Source organism: Arabidopsis thaliana, chromosome 4 (assembly GCF_000001735.4).
Source record: "Arabidopsis thaliana chromosome 4, partial sequence".
Classification (NCBI taxonomy): Eukaryota; Viridiplantae; Streptophyta; class Magnoliopsida; order Brassicales; family Brassicaceae; genus Arabidopsis; species Arabidopsis thaliana.
Window position 1 is genome coordinate 4,948,568 of NC_003075.7, and position 15,623 is coordinate 4,964,190.

The 15,623-nt window shown below is 39.0% G+C and overlaps 3 pseudogenes across 3 annotated transcripts; all 3 read left to right on the forward strand.

The window, feature by feature from the left end:
* Positions 1-1,342: 1,342 nt before the first annotated feature.
* AT4G08074 lies at positions 1,343-1,963 on the forward strand (annotated as a pseudogene; the record flags this gene model as incomplete). Its single annotated transcript has 1 exon — positions 1,343-1,963.
* Positions 1,964-2,911: 948 nt separating this feature from the next.
* Positions 2,912-6,245, forward strand: AT4G08076 (annotated as a pseudogene; the record flags this gene model as incomplete). Its single annotated transcript has 1 exon — positions 2,912-6,245.
* Positions 6,246-11,575: 5,330 nt separating this feature from the next.
* AT4G08078 lies at positions 11,576-15,395 on the forward strand (annotated as a pseudogene; the record flags this gene model as incomplete). The annotated part of the gene is made up of 1 exon: positions 11,576-15,395.
* Positions 15,396-15,623: the final 228 nt, after the last annotated feature.

A 15,623-nucleotide genomic window follows, 5' to 3' on the forward strand; every position in this document is an offset into this window, starting at 1 on the left:
TGTCTTTATTAACCATGTCTCTGCATATTCAATCTAAACATATTTAACTTGAGGTTCTTGGAAAGTTTAGTTAAGTTCTTGTCATAATCTTATATCCTACGTATTAGTTATAAAGATAGCTCCTCAAACATCTTTTAAATTACTGGTTTTCTTAGCATAAATCTCGAAAAGCTTAGATATATTGAATCTGCATATTCATTTAGTTTCTTTCATAATAATCGTCTAATTTTTAGGCAAGGAATATATGTAGCATGTTTGAATTTTATGATCATTTTAGCCACTTAAGTGGATCTCAAAATGAAAGAGGATATTTTGAATTAAAAAAATGTAAAAAGAGAGATGGTTCAAATTCTGATTAATTATATCTTCCTATTTAAGTTGTTATGTTGAATTAATTACTATTTATGTATTACTTATTTTATGAAGTCTAGGTGGCAAGCTCTCATGTGCTGATGTGTCAAGTTGTGGAAGAGAGTTAGCCTCCTTTCATATATATGATTACTTCAAGAAAACCAAGCTCATGAGCTAGTTCATGTTCATTAAAGCTCGCTCGTATAACACGTGAGATTAAACTCATTTATTAAATGATCCTTAAAAATAGAACTGGCGCTCATGAATAACCGAGCCGAGTTGAGCCAGCTCATGAGCTATCAGCTCATTTTGACACCCCTAGTCTAAACAATAACCTCTAAAACTATATATGCCCTATAAAACGTTATGGGGCAAATTTCCACTTCTGTAAACTTGAAAGCGTCATGGACTTTTCTGGGCTGAAACCAAGAGTGTGTCGATCGACACTCTCACCGAATCTGGAACTGAAAGTCCTTACCTTCCTTTTCCTTAGCTCTTCCTCCAAAATGTCTCCTCATCTCCATTGTTGCCCCATTGCATAGAATATCTAAGACTCTAAAAAACTCGAGAAATAACATAAAGACTCAAAATTCTAAATCTAAAACATAGTTAAAATCAGTAAAAACAAGGTTATATCAGGTCACATGATGAATATTTTCAACCAAAGAGTTCACTATGAATACAGCTTCTCTCTAGACACCGCAAGTAATGGAAACTTTGCTAAGAAGAAGATTGAGGAAGCTTGTTTTTTTATTAGCAACATGGCTGCTAGCGTAAACAACAACCGTCTTGACACCTCCCTAAGAGAAGAAGGAGAAACTACTTAACCCTCAAGGTTTGGCGAACTCATAGGTTTGATGAGCATCGCTGTAAAAACTTTCAAGGAAGTTTTAGCTCTTATTCTAAGGAAGGAGTGCCTATTGCAGGAGTTCTAGAATCTACATCATCATGTGTAAGGTATAAGAATTTCAATACCCTTAGTTTAGGCATTATGTGAACTACCTAGCAGCGGATGTAGAACTGCCACAATACTTTGGTTACAAAAAGAAGAAGTTCTTACGAGAGGTTAGGAGATACTATTGGGATGTACCCTATATTTACAAGAAATGCTCGAACGGTTTATTCAGAAGATGCATTCTTGAAGAAGAAGTTGAGGGAGTTCTCCACGGGTGCCATGGCTCTTACTATGCTGGTCACTTTGCAACCTTCAAAACCATTTTCAAAATGTTACAGGCAGGATTTTGGTGGCCCAATATGTTCAAAGACGCCAATTCCTTCATAGCCAGATGCGACATTTGCCAAAGAATGGGAAACATAAGCAAGAGGAATGAGATGTCCCAAAACTTCATAGTAGAAGTAGAAGTTTTGGACGTGTAGGGAATCAATTCCATGGGACCATTCCCTAAGTCAGGTACTCACGAATACATTCTTGTTGCGATTGACTATGTTTCTAAATGGGTGGAAGCCATACCAAGCGCCACCAATGATGCTAGCGTGGTAGTAAAGTTGTTTAAAAACATCATATTCCCAAGGTTTGGAGTCCCAATAGTTGTGATAAGTGATGGAGGAAGTTGATATACCTCTATTTTTACTGTTTTTAGCTATGATTTAGGTATACGTTTTAGAATCTTTTTGTTATTTCTAGAGTTCTTTTTCGAGTCTTTTCGGGTACTTAAAAGAAAGAGACAAGAATGGAGATTATAAGGCATTTTGAGCAAAAGCTGAAGAAACTAAGCTGAAGGACGAATTTAGTTCCAGATCGAGTCGAGAGTGTTGATCGACACACTCATGGTGTCGATTGACACCACTTGCAGCCCAGCAAAACTCCAAGACGGTTTAGAGTTTGAAGAATTGGAAGTTTGCCCATAAGATTATTTTTTATTTAAATTATTAATTCCTACACGTTTTTGGAGACTTAAACTTTATTCTAAGCTTTTAATCGTTGGAGACTAAGCTATTAATACACTTGAAGACCCTGTTTTTAGAGTTTCATCAAATATTTCAATACGTTACAATGAAGAGATATTTTCTAAACTCTTTTCTTCTTCTAATTACTTTATGCGTTTTTACTCAAAACATGTTATATCTTTCTATGATCATGTCTGAGTAGTCTGCTTGTAAGGATTATGGTTTCTCATTAGGGTTATAAATGATTTAATAGATTTCCAACCTGCTAGGATATCTGTAGGATTCTTCATCTTTATTACTCTTAATGCTAGTTGATATGGATCAAATTAACCCTAATACTCTGTCAAATTAAGAGGTCAGTTTGCAGCATTTTGGGATTGAATTGACAAAGATCTTTTGTTCACCTAATAGGTATAAGTCTTCAGAATTAAACTAGACAATAAGTACAAAAATAAAAAGAAAACAAAACAAGCAAATAGCAGATTGGATGGATAAAAATTTAGATAATAAAAATTTAGATAATAAAAACGTCAAGCTTAGGGTATTTTTAGGATATAGATGATTAGTCGATCAACATCCATGAATTCCAGACGCAGCAAATCAACAAGCCGTAGAACCTCGTCATACTCTTGGAGATTCCATCAGGCCTGACATGTTCTATGTTAATCGATCGGCAATTGTAACCCCCCCCCCCACCCCACCCCACCCCTTTCAAGAGGAACGACTATGAGTTCAAGCCTGACTACTTTGCTTTAGTTGGCTAGCATCCTTTCCATGGCTTATTTCACGAACAACCAATAGACCACATCGAGTGCTTTGAAGATCTAGTGTTGAGCATCAAGGCTAATAGAGTCTCTGAAGACTACCTCCTGTGCAAGTTCTTCCCATCCTCACTTGCTGGAGAAGCCAATTCTTGGCTTAAGCAACTGAAAGCTGGTTCGCTAACCACTTGGAGAAGCATCAACATTACTTTCTTGAACAACTTCAACGATAATGCTTATTCTGAAGAGCTGTGCAATAAGCTTTCTACCTTCACTCAAGGACCTGAAGAAGCTTTCAAGGTTGTCTGGGTTCGCCTCAAAGAGTATTAAAGAGATTCCTCGCATCATGGCTTCAACGAGGTACAACGTCTAGGTACCTTCTTTAGAGGAGTCGATTGGAGATACCAGATGACTCTAGATTCAACAAGCAATGGTAACTTCAACACCAAGTACCCTGCAAATGCTACAACTTTTATAGAGAATCTCGCCAATAGCAATAGTACCAAGAATGTAGACTTCAAGAGGAAGAAAATTGCAAGAGCTGGTTCAGGAAACCAGATGGTTGAGGTAAAAGCTAAGCTTGATTCAATCCATAGCTTACTCACAGGGAAAAAGCACGTCCACTTTGCTGCAGAAGCAGAGACGATAGAGCCTGAGTCTAAGTCAGAGGAAGGCGTATTCTACATTGATGGTCAGGAATACATGAAGTTTGGTCCGTCGTAGGGCAACTACAATGGTAATCATTTTGGAAGCAACCAAAATTCTTCGGGTTTTACTCCAAATCCTGCTTTTCATAAGACATATCCATAGAGTAACTTCACCCGGATTAATGGTAACTTCACCCGGATTTATGATCGAATTCACATAGTTATTTTGTTCACACAATAGGTGTAAGTATTGAAAATTAAACTAGACAATAAGTACGACAATAAAAAGAAAACAAAACAAGCAAATAGCAGATTGGATGCATATAAATTTAGATAATAAAAATGTCAAGCTTATGGTATTCTGAGGAAATAGCTTATTAGTCGATCGACACCCACGAATTCCAGACGCAGCTAATCAGCTACCAGTAGAGTACCCCCCCTCCCCCCTTCTAGAGGAACACATATGAGTTTAAGTTTGACTACTTTGCTTTAGTTTATCAGCATCCTTTTCCATTGCTTATTTCACGAACAGCCAATGGACCACATCGAGCGCTTTGAAGATCTAGTGCTGAACATCATAGCTAATGGAGTCTCTAAAGACTACCTAATGTGCAAGCTCTTCCTCACTTCCTGGGGAAGCCACTTCTTGGCTTAAGCAACTGAAAGCTGGTTCGCTTACCACCTCGAGAAGCATCAACATTGCTTTCTTGAAAAACCTCTATGATGATGCTAAGTCTGAAGAGCTGCGCTATATGCTTTTTACCTTCACTCAAGGACCTGAAGAAGCTTTCAAGGCTGTCTAGGTTTGCCTCAAAGAGTATTAAAGAGACTGCCCGCATCATGGCTTCATCAAGGTACAACTTCTATGAACCTTCTTTAGAGGAGTAGATTGGAGATACTAGATGGCTCTAGATTCAACGAACAATGGTAACTTCAATACCTTGTACCCTGCAGATGCTACAGCTTTGATAGAGAATCTCGCTAGTAGCAATAATACCTTCGAGAGGAAGAAGATTTCAGGAGCTATTTCAGGAAATCAGATGGCTGAGGTAAATGCTAAGCTTGATTCAGTCCATAGCTTACTCACATTGAAGAAGCACGTCCACTTTGCTGCAGAAGCAGAGACGATAGAGCCTGAGTCTAAGTTAGAGGAAGGCGTATTCTACATTGATGGTCAGGAATACATGAAGTTTGGTCCGTCGTAGGGCAACTACAATGGTAATCATTTTGGAAGCAACCAGAATTCTTTGGGTTTTACTCCAAAGCCTGCTTTTCATAAGACATATCCATAGAGTAACTTCACCCAAATTTATCAAGCCCTTCCCCCCTTCCACCCAATGTTGAGAGTAAGCTGGAATAAATGCTTGAGCAGATTCTAGAAGGAGAGTCCAAGTTGATTGTGGACTTCAATGGGAAGTTTGATGCCATCTACACTGATCTGAATGGCAAGACTGACAATTTGAGCTCACACATGAAGAAGCTCGATGTTTAGGTAACTCAAACTACTCAATCTGTTAAGAGACAAGAGGGTTTTCTTCCTCAAACAACATATGTCAATCCAAGGAAGAGCTGCAATGTGATCTTGGTCAGAGAAGGACACAATGTTTGGGAAAAACTCAATACAGAAGACGAGATGGAACTTGCTGGTATCAATCGACACCTACTAGTGTCGAACGACACCATATGGTCATTTGTGTGACGAATCTGCTAATGAAGCTTTCTCGAATAGAGAACGTGAGCATCGATTGACAATCAAAGCTAGTGTCGACTATCACCATCAGGGTGTGGATCAACACCAAACCCATACCAAGCCTACGTCAACATTCAACAATGTAGACTTGTCATCAATTAAGAGAGATGGATTGACGAAAGCATAGAGTGTCGATCGACATACTCCAAGTGTCGATCAACAATGGGTATGAGCTGCACCTTATGAGGTTTTCATTCCAACGAAGCCAGAGTCAGTTTACACTCCTAAAGTTCTGTATCTGAAGAAGCGTCGATCTAAAAGGATGTACATGATAAAAAGTGTAGAGCCATAATAGAGAAGATCATGACTACTATTCCGAAGGATGCTTAGGAGTATTCATCTACTCAACTTCTATGATACGTTAAACGTTTAGTCAACAATGGAATCAACTTCGAGGAAGCGAATTTGCTAACCAAAGACATGAGTTCCATTTTGTTGAAAAAGGTTAAGAAGGACAAGACAAAGAAGGTATTGTTTTCTGAGCATGTAAGGTCCATTATCGATTGTCAGATCACAAAAAACCTGCCTGATCCAGGGAGTTTTGTCCTCAGTTGCTCAATATCATCGGAAGTGTTCAGCCACTCCCTATGCAATCTGGGATGAAGCATCAACTTGATGCCCATGTTTGTTGCTGTGAGACTAGGCATGACTACCTACCGGCCAACACATATAACTCTTCCCTTCGCGGATCGTTCCAAACGAGTCCATGAAGGTTTCCTCGGGATCTTTCTAGTGAAAGTTGGCAATTGCAACATTCCTACTTATTTTGTAGTCTTGGCCTATGACGAAGAACTCAAGGATCCTCTAATCTTGGGTAGAGCTTTCCTAGATACACAAAATATTTGGAAAACAAACATTTTTTACAATACAAATATCAGATTGCATTTTTGTTAGTTATTATTCATACTAAATGATTTAGAAAGAAATAAGTACATGCTAAAGTTAATTGACCAAAAAACATTTGTTAATTTTCCTTTTGGTTAGTAAAATTAAAATTTAATTTTTTAGATTTACACATAGTATATGTAAATTTTTTCTTTTGTGAGTTTTTCTATTTTTTTAAGAGAGAACAAAAAGTTTACTCTTTTCCAAGACATGTCAACATCTGATCGACAGACTTGACATATGGCATAATCGTATGAGTTACTAACTTTAAAATCCATACTTTATATAATAAGATTTCTTTCTTGTTTTAGTTTTATTTATTTCTTTAAGAGAAAAACTGGTCAACTTTTTTCCAACACATGTAAACATCTGATTGATAGACTTGACATGTGACACAATCCTATGATTCATATTTTATATAATAAGGTTAATGATGTCTTATTGGCTTAGCCCAATAATACGATGATGGATACCCGAATCAAAACAAATCGAGCTTTGACGAAATACAACTTTGTGTTCTCCGCCGAAAAAGACTTCGAATTGTATCCCTCACCCAACTCTCATGTGTCAACAACATCTTTGATTCCTTTTTGGATCATCGCCTATGTGCCTCCATTTTTGGGTTTATCTCAATTTTGATCAACTTTTTAAGGTAAGCTTCAAGCTTCTTTTCTCAATTTAATTTCAAATTGAATTATAGATGTTTACTCCAATTGTTTCATGGCATCAAATTTTACTCCGTTTTGGTTATTATGATTACATCAATTTCCATTTTCGATTATCATTTGTTATTTGATTGAATCAATCTTTTGGTACAACATCTCCGCGAGGCTCTTCTCGATTAGAGAAACCAATGCATTTTAGAATTTATCATTTGTTTTGGTCATAGAAAACCCAATCTCTATATTATTGCTTCATTTGTTTTTTTTTCTGTGCCACTTAATTTTGGGTAACTATAATTGTTTTTTTCGTTTTGGTCGGTTCATATGCCACTATCGAGTTAAATTTTGTTTTATGAACTTCTCATTTCTCTTAGGAGCTATTAGTGGGGGTGTTTGTAACATCCTAGTTTCAAGAATACGGTAATGCATGCTTTAAAAAAATTGATTTGATGTCAACAAAGTACACTTATATTTTCGGTCAAATATCCGGAAAGAACTCCACAATTAAAATGTGCTAATGTTGGAGCAATTTCAGAATAGGTGATTTTCGAAGAAGTGATTTTCCAAACCGTGTAAGAGAGGAAACAATATGGAGAAAGATCACATAGTTATTTGTAGTTTCATTACACAAGCCTTTAAAGCCTTATGGTAGTGGACCGGACGTCGGATACGGATGAGCCCACAAACCAAGAGAGAATGTGGGGCCCACCAAGGATGATGGTCGGGGTGTTACAATCCTAATGAAAATGTTCGCATAAGAAGCTGTTAAGACAAGTATATTGTCTAAACGATGGAGGAGTGTGGAAGTCCCTTAGTCCAATGGTTAACCAAGGGTTCATTAATACTTCTACACTATGTCTAGGGCTCGAGTTTCAGAGAACACGATTTCTTGCAGATTAATGGTACAAAGCTTATCGGAGGTCCGGAATTCCACATGCAGAGTCGTTCGTAGTGGTCTAAAGTGCGGGGAGAGCATGTTCATCACAAGGATGTCGTACATCTAGAACCGAATTATGAATTAGAGGAAGCCAAGTGTTTAAAAAAGGTTTTAAAATATTTACAAGGGATTTTAAAAGAGTTTTAAAACATTTACAAGGTATTTTAAAAGGGTTTTAAAATATTTACAAGGGATTTTCAAGGGCTTTAAAATATTTACAAAGGTTTTTTATAGATTTTTATAGGGTTTAAAAGTATTTTGAAAAATTTACAAGAGATTTTAAAAGGGTTTTAAAAGATTTATAAGAGATTTTTAAAGGGTTTAAAAGGGTTCTAAAAGATGTACAAGGGTTTTTAAAAGATTTATAATGAATTTACAAGAAGATCTTTTAAAAACTCTTGTAAATCTTTTTAAAACCTTTTAAAATCCCTTGTAAATCTTTTAAAACCCTTGTAAAATCTCTTGTAAATCTATTTCCCGCCAAAACAAATTTACAAGGATTTTTAAATGCATTTTTTGGCTGAGAAAAAATTTGTTAAGGAAAAAATTTTGGCGGGAATTTTTTTTTCGGCTGGAATTTTTTTTTTGCGGGAAAAAGGTATTGCGGAATTTGTTTTTTGCGGAAAAAATAACTTTTTTGGTGTCAAAAATTTAGCGGAAAAATTTCAGTTTTCAATTACATGTTTCTATTAGATGAAGGTAATTTGGTCATTCTGTTCAAAGGAAGAGGTATTTTTAAAAATGGACAACATAAAAGGGTATTGCTTCAAAAGGGTAGTAAAAAAAAGATAGTTTTGCAAATCTTCCAAATAAAACTGTTTATATGTCATATTAAACAAATTTACTGTTTATATTAAATAATTATCTTTCAAGAGTCAAGACATATTTGTTATATCATAAAATTGTAAAGGTGTTTATGTTTCTACTATAGTTAATTGTCTACTGCAACATGAGATCATAAAGTTTTGTTAGAAATGATGATAAAAGGGAAGATAGTGATATGATATAAAAAGATGATTTGTGAATATGTATATATAAATATATCAAACTACTTCGTTATAAACATAATGGCTAATTCTTCTAATACAATTTAATAATACTTTCAATTAATATTTTCAAATTTGTGAGATATGTTACAAACCAAATTTCAATTGAAGAAAAATAAAGTAATTTGCATTCAAGATAAAATTAAATAGGAAATTTGTGATATGTTAAAAAACAATTGTGTTATGGTATCATTAAAATACAATGACATTTATTTTTTGCTTTCAATTTTTTGGTTTACCTTTAGGCCCGAGCATAATAGCCGAATCCGAAGAACCGACCCGACCCCGACCCAAAAAACCTTATCCGAACCCATAATTTTCAAAATACCCGAACGGGTCTATACTTCAAAACTCGAAAAAACTGAACCCAAACTCGAATATGTACCCAAACATATCTCAAATATAAGTATATACCATGTCAAGTATTCAGTAGTTGAATCAACATTGTTGACAAAACAAATCCTCGTGGAAGAGGTGGAGGAGAGACCATCACAATGTTCTTTTGAAAATCTCTTAGTTGTAGGTGAACTTTTATTTTTCTACGTGTGTGTTCAAAACTTAGTTATTAAAAACCTTAGAGAGCTTTGGGATTATTACTTTAACCGAGGGAAGAGAGACTCTTTTTTTTTTCTTTTTTGTCAAGCAACTTGATTTCAATCATTCAACGGAAACAAGTTTACTGATAAGTGTGTATTTTGCATGTTTTTAGCATCCATTTGTCATCATTTTAGTATCATATCATCACTGTTTTATACCATTTCACATCATTTGTCATCACTTTGCATGTTTAGGATAGTTTTACATGCATGTTGCATGTTTGCGTTGATTTCAGGTGATTTGGAGCTGTTGACGAGCTATCTGGAAGAAGCGGACCAGATCACGACAAACCACTCGACCAAGAGGTCGAGTAGGAGCTTCAAGATCTCAAGAGACTATTCGACCCCCAGGTCGAGCAGAGGACATCACCACTTCACTTCACCACTCGACCACGTGGTCGAGTGCCCTCATCACCACCACTCGACCTCTTCACTCAACCTGGAAGTCGAGTATCTTCTGACACCACTCGATCACATCACTCGACCCCCAGGTCGAGTGCCTTCACCTTCACTGCCAGACCACTACTCGACCTCATCACTCTACCTAGAGGTCGAGTATCGCCATCACACCACTCGACTACATACTTGATGACAAGCTTTAGAGCCTTCTTCATTCCGCCCTCAACCAGACACTCGAGCACCAGGAAGAAAAGAAGACTCCAGCTATTCACTCGACCTCTCACTCGACCACCTAGGTCGAGTATAGTTCTTAACCCGTCCAAATACTTCGTCGTTTTGAGTATTAGGGTTTCGGGATATTTGGCTATAAGTAGCATGTACTTCTCATTTTCGCAGACAATAAGTGTTTTTACCTAGTTTTATTTCCGCAGACCTTGTGTTCTAGACTTTTTGTAATCCGGATTTCTCTTTATCTATTCAGTATTCAGTATTCAGTTTCTGTACTTGATTTCGTTTACTATTGTTCATTCTGTTATCATCCTGCTGTTACATTGTTGTTATCATGTTTTCAATTTGTTCAACGTTTATGCTTTCTGTTATGATGTCTGAGTAGTGAATAGGTTTCTGAGGATGGGTTAGTGTAGTGTAAAATTCTCAGTATGCTAGGTGATTGAGTATTGATTGATAGATCCCTTCTGGATTAGTTGTTCTTAATGCCTATTGATTTCTGATCAACTGGAATTTGAACCCAGACATTTCCGCGCCCAAAAGGTGTTCGATGAAATGTCTGAACCACTAATTCCAGAGATTCGTGACCCTGTACCAAGGTATTGGTTGCAGGGAGCGTTTTGGCTTTAACTTGTTGATTCGTAATGCCTGTTAGGTTAGCTCTCGTCAATGGTGATTGAGTCTGGGACTAGGTTAGCTTGAGAGTCTCTGTTGCGGTGGCACTTAGATTTGGTTAATGAACTTGTTGTCTAGGGTTAATTTATTGAGCATGTCAATCACTTGTAAACTGAGGAAACGAAACTACTCAATTATCCCATCCTTAGGAATTCTTTATCTGATTGATTTTATTGTTTACTCTACTGCTGTGTACTGCATCCTGTCATCTGTTGCTTAGTTTCTGCAATTCTTTACTGTTACTCGACCTGATACTCGACCACCCAGTTGTCTGGCAACAGACTGTGCAGTCGAGTATCCCTGTTTCATTTCCTGTCTGTTACTCGACCTGTCACTCGACCTCACCCAGTGCTCTGCAAAGAGCTGTGTTAGTCGAGTGTTTTACTGTTTCTGTTTGATTTTCTGTTTTCTGCATGTTCACTTAGGACTGCTAGAACACACCAAAACCTGTTATGCTTGGCTTGACTTAGTGACTTTTGATCACATCTTGATTGTTAGCATCACACCTATTTGGATTGACAACCTAAAATACTACAACGACATGATAGTGCTTTAGGTTTAATTGATCTTAAAAACCTATTATAAATTTGGCGCCGTTGCCAATTGGGTGTTTGTTTGTTACATTTAAGATTTCAGACTTGCTTAGATCAAGTTCTTTTTCAATTTTCTTTTTAGTTACTAACTGTGTGTTCTTCTTGTTGTCTTCTTGATCCAGGTACACCTCTTCTGTATGCGAACTCGATCAACAGGCAACCAGAACCTCCTTTTCACCGACAACATCAACCGCACAGCCCGCGAAATCAGAAAAAAGAGAACCACAGTCAACCCTGTACCTCAGCAACCACTCGTTATGGCTGAAGAACAGAATCAACAAAATGGCCCTACCAACATTGGTGCTGGAGATGCACCACGTGATCACCGTCAGAGGAAGGGAATTGCACCTCCTGCTATCCAGAACAACAATTTCGAGATTAAGAGTGGTCTCATCTCGATGATTCAGGGGAACAAATTCCATGGTTTGCCAATGGAGGATCCACTCGACCACCTTGATGAATTCGATAGGCTCTGCAACCTAACAAAGATCAATGGTGTCAGTGAAGACGGATTTAAGCTCCGTTTGTTCCCATTCTCCTTGGGCGACAAAGCACACATCTGGGAGAAGAATCTGCCCCATGACTCAATCACCACCTGGGATGATTGTAAGAAGGCTTTTCTATCAAAGTTCTTCTCCAATGCCAGAACTGCAAGACTTAGAAATGAGATTTTTGGTTTCTCATAGAAGACTGGTGAAAGCTTCTGTGAAGCATGGGAGCGTTTCAAGGGTTACACCAACCAATGCCCTCATCATGGCTTTACTAAAGCCTCTCTGCTCAGCACTCTTTACAGAGGAGTCCTACCACGCATCAGAATGCTTCTGGATACCGCCAGCAATGGGAATTTCCAGAACAAGGATGTTGAAGAAGGCTGGGAATTGGTTGAGAACCTTGCTCAATCAGATGGCAATTACAACGAAGACTGTGATAGGACCGTCAGAGGAACAGCTGACTCTGATGACAAACACAGGAAGGAGATCAAAGCGTTGAATGACAAGCTGGACATGATTCTTCTTAGCCAGTAGAAGCATGTGCACTTCCTTGTTGATGACGAGCAGTATCAAGTCCAAGATAGGGAGGGTAACCAGTTGGAAGAAGTCAGCTACATCAACAACAACCAGGGTGGCTACAAAGGATACAACAACTTCAAAACTAACAATCCCAACCTCTCCTACCGCAGCACCAACGTTGCTAATCCTCAGGATCAGGTGTATCCTCCACAGCAACAACAAGGTCAGAACAAACCTTTTGTTCCCTACAACCAAGGTTTCGTTCCTAAGCAGCAATTCTAGGGGAATTACCAGCAACCACCACCACCTTGGTTTGCACCTCAGCAAAACCAAGGTCCTGTTGCTCCTGATGCTGAAATGAAACAGATGGTCCAGCAGCTGCTACAGGGACAAGCATCTAGCTCAATGGAAATGGCTAAGAAATTATCTGAATTGCACCATAAGCTGGACTGCAGCTACAATGACCTGAATGCCAAAGTGGAGGCATTGAATACCAAAGTCAGATACTTGGAAGGCCAATCAGCATCTACCTCTACACCAAAAGTTACAGGACTTCCAGGGAAGTCCATACAGAATCCAAAAGAGTATGCAACTGCTCACGCCATCACCATTTGCCATGATCGAGAGCTGCCAACTCGACCTGACCCTGATTTCGTCACTGGAGACAGTGATGTTCAAGAAGGGGAGGCTTGTACTCAGGTTGAAGTCTCTGTTGTTGAATTCAACCATTCCGCTGGTTCTCGCCATCTCACTCAATCCACCTCGGAAGAGAAGGCCGCCATAATCGAGAGAATGGTAAAACGATTCAAACCTACTCCACTACCCTCACGTGCTCTTCCGTGGACATTCAGGAAAGCGTGGATGGACAGATACAAGTCTATTGCAGCGAAGCAGTTGGACGAGATTGAAGCAGTGATGCCACTAATGGAAGTTCTTAACCTGATTCATGATCCTCACAAAGATGTGAGAAATTTAATACTGGAAAGGATCAAGATGTATCACGATTCGGATGATGAAAGTGATGCCACTCCATCTCGAGCTGTTGATAAGAGGATTGTTCAAGAGAAGTTAGAAGATCCTGGATCTTTCACTCTACCATGTTCCATTGGGGAATTTGCTTTCAGCGATTGTCTGTACGATCTCGGAGCCTCTGTTAGCTTGATGCCACTCTCTGTGGCAAGAAGGTTAGAGTTTATTCATTATAAACCTTGCGACCTGACTTTGATCCTTGCGGATAGGTCTTCTAGAAAACCCTTCGGCATGCTGAAAGACCTACCATTCATGATTAATGGAGTAGAAGTGCCTACAGACTTCATGGTGCTGGATATGGAAGTAGAGCATAAGGATCCCTTAATACTGGGAAGACCATTCTTAGCTTCAGTGGGAGCAGTGATAGATGTCAGGGAAGGGAAAATAAGTCTCAACCTTGGAAAGCATATCAAGTTGCAGTTTGGCATCAACAAAACTCCACAAGGGTCAACTGAAGATGGAAGAACCTCTGGAAATGATAGAGCGATCTCAGGAGAAGGATATGAGACTGAAAGAGTGAAAGAACTTAAAAAGAGGTCTGATAAGCAAGATGAAACTATAGAGAAGCTAGCCCACACTATTGAGGAACTTAGGAGTAAGCTAAATCAGATGCAGAAGGAAGCTCAACCTAAAGGCAGGATTAACACTATTCCGAGAAAATAATTCACTTCAAGATGATCTCAAGAGACAGATTACCCTCCAGAAGAGAAGGAAGCCTATTTTGAAGAAAGGGGAATTGAGTATTCTGCTGCAGACCTCTCCAGGGAGGACACTAAGCATGATGATGGTATCAGAGAGGATTATGCTGACCCTCTCTACAGTTCATTTTCTTCTTGATAACTGTGAGGAGTCAAGCTAGAGACTTAAAACAAGCTCACTTGGGAGGAAGTCCCATGACTATCCTTGTAAATAATTTTTACTTTTTTGTTATTTTTTGATTTGTTTTGGTTGTGTTTGTGGTTCTCAGGAAGAAAGGAGTAACGTGAAGGTAGAGTAAAAATTCAAAACTTTTACTCTACTGATGGCGTAGAGATCGAGTATATTGGTCGAGTACGAGTGATGTTTAAAAACCTAAAAAAATTTTAATCATCGTTTTACTCGACCAACAGAAGCTACAGAGTCTTCCAGGAAGTTTATCAAGAGACAAGAAGCAGCCATTGTCTTCCTGGAGGTTTTCTAGTGAACAGAGAAGAGACAAGAAGACACTATGGGATCCGCCGCTGCCGCCCATGTCTCCCATGCACACCACCAAAAGACAAGAAATCTAACTTCTCTTCGCTTAGCTACTCGACCTCTTCACCTTATCCTATCTTCACCTTCTACTCGACCTCGACGCCATCACCATCCCCACACCTATTAAACTCGACCCCATTCCCCCCTTATTCATCACAACCAACAAACCCATCCTCATCAAAGCCACATACACTCGACCTCTTCGCCACTTGACCGAGCTCCCCGTTCGCATAAACACTCGACTTCTTCTCCATCATCATCCGTCCAAAGCAGCACTCGACCTCACCATCTTTCTTAACCACGCACTCGACCGCTTCTCTCTCGCCTCTTCACCACCGTCTCGAGCTACCACTCGACCGCTCCTCGCCATCACCACCTCTCAATCGTCTCAACTTCACTTGACCGCTTCACGCCATCTCTTTCAAGCTCGTCTCTCATCACCAAACACTCGATTCACATCACCTTCTCTTCCGTCCAAGCCTCATCATTCGCCCTGAAGGAATCACCGCCGCAGCTCATCCCCAATCCACTTGCTACTCGACCGCCACTCATCACCATTGTCATCCTCACAACCTTCACTCGACCTCTCCACTACCACAACCACTCGACCGCTTCACACCGCCGTCTTCTCTTCTTCCGCGAGCTCCACTTTACTCGATCCCCAATCACCATCTTCTTCATCGCTTAATCACTCGACTTCCCCAAGTTCACTCGATTCAACTCCAATCCTCGTCGTTTTCACCACTCAAGCTCCACAGCTTCACTCGGCTGTCAATAACCACTCGACCAAGCAAAATCACTCGATCAACCGAAAAAAAAAAATTAAAAACCGACGATTTACTCTATTAAATCACTCGACCGGTTCACTTGGTTGGTTTGTGTTTTTGGTTTGTTGTTACTAACGTATTAACAT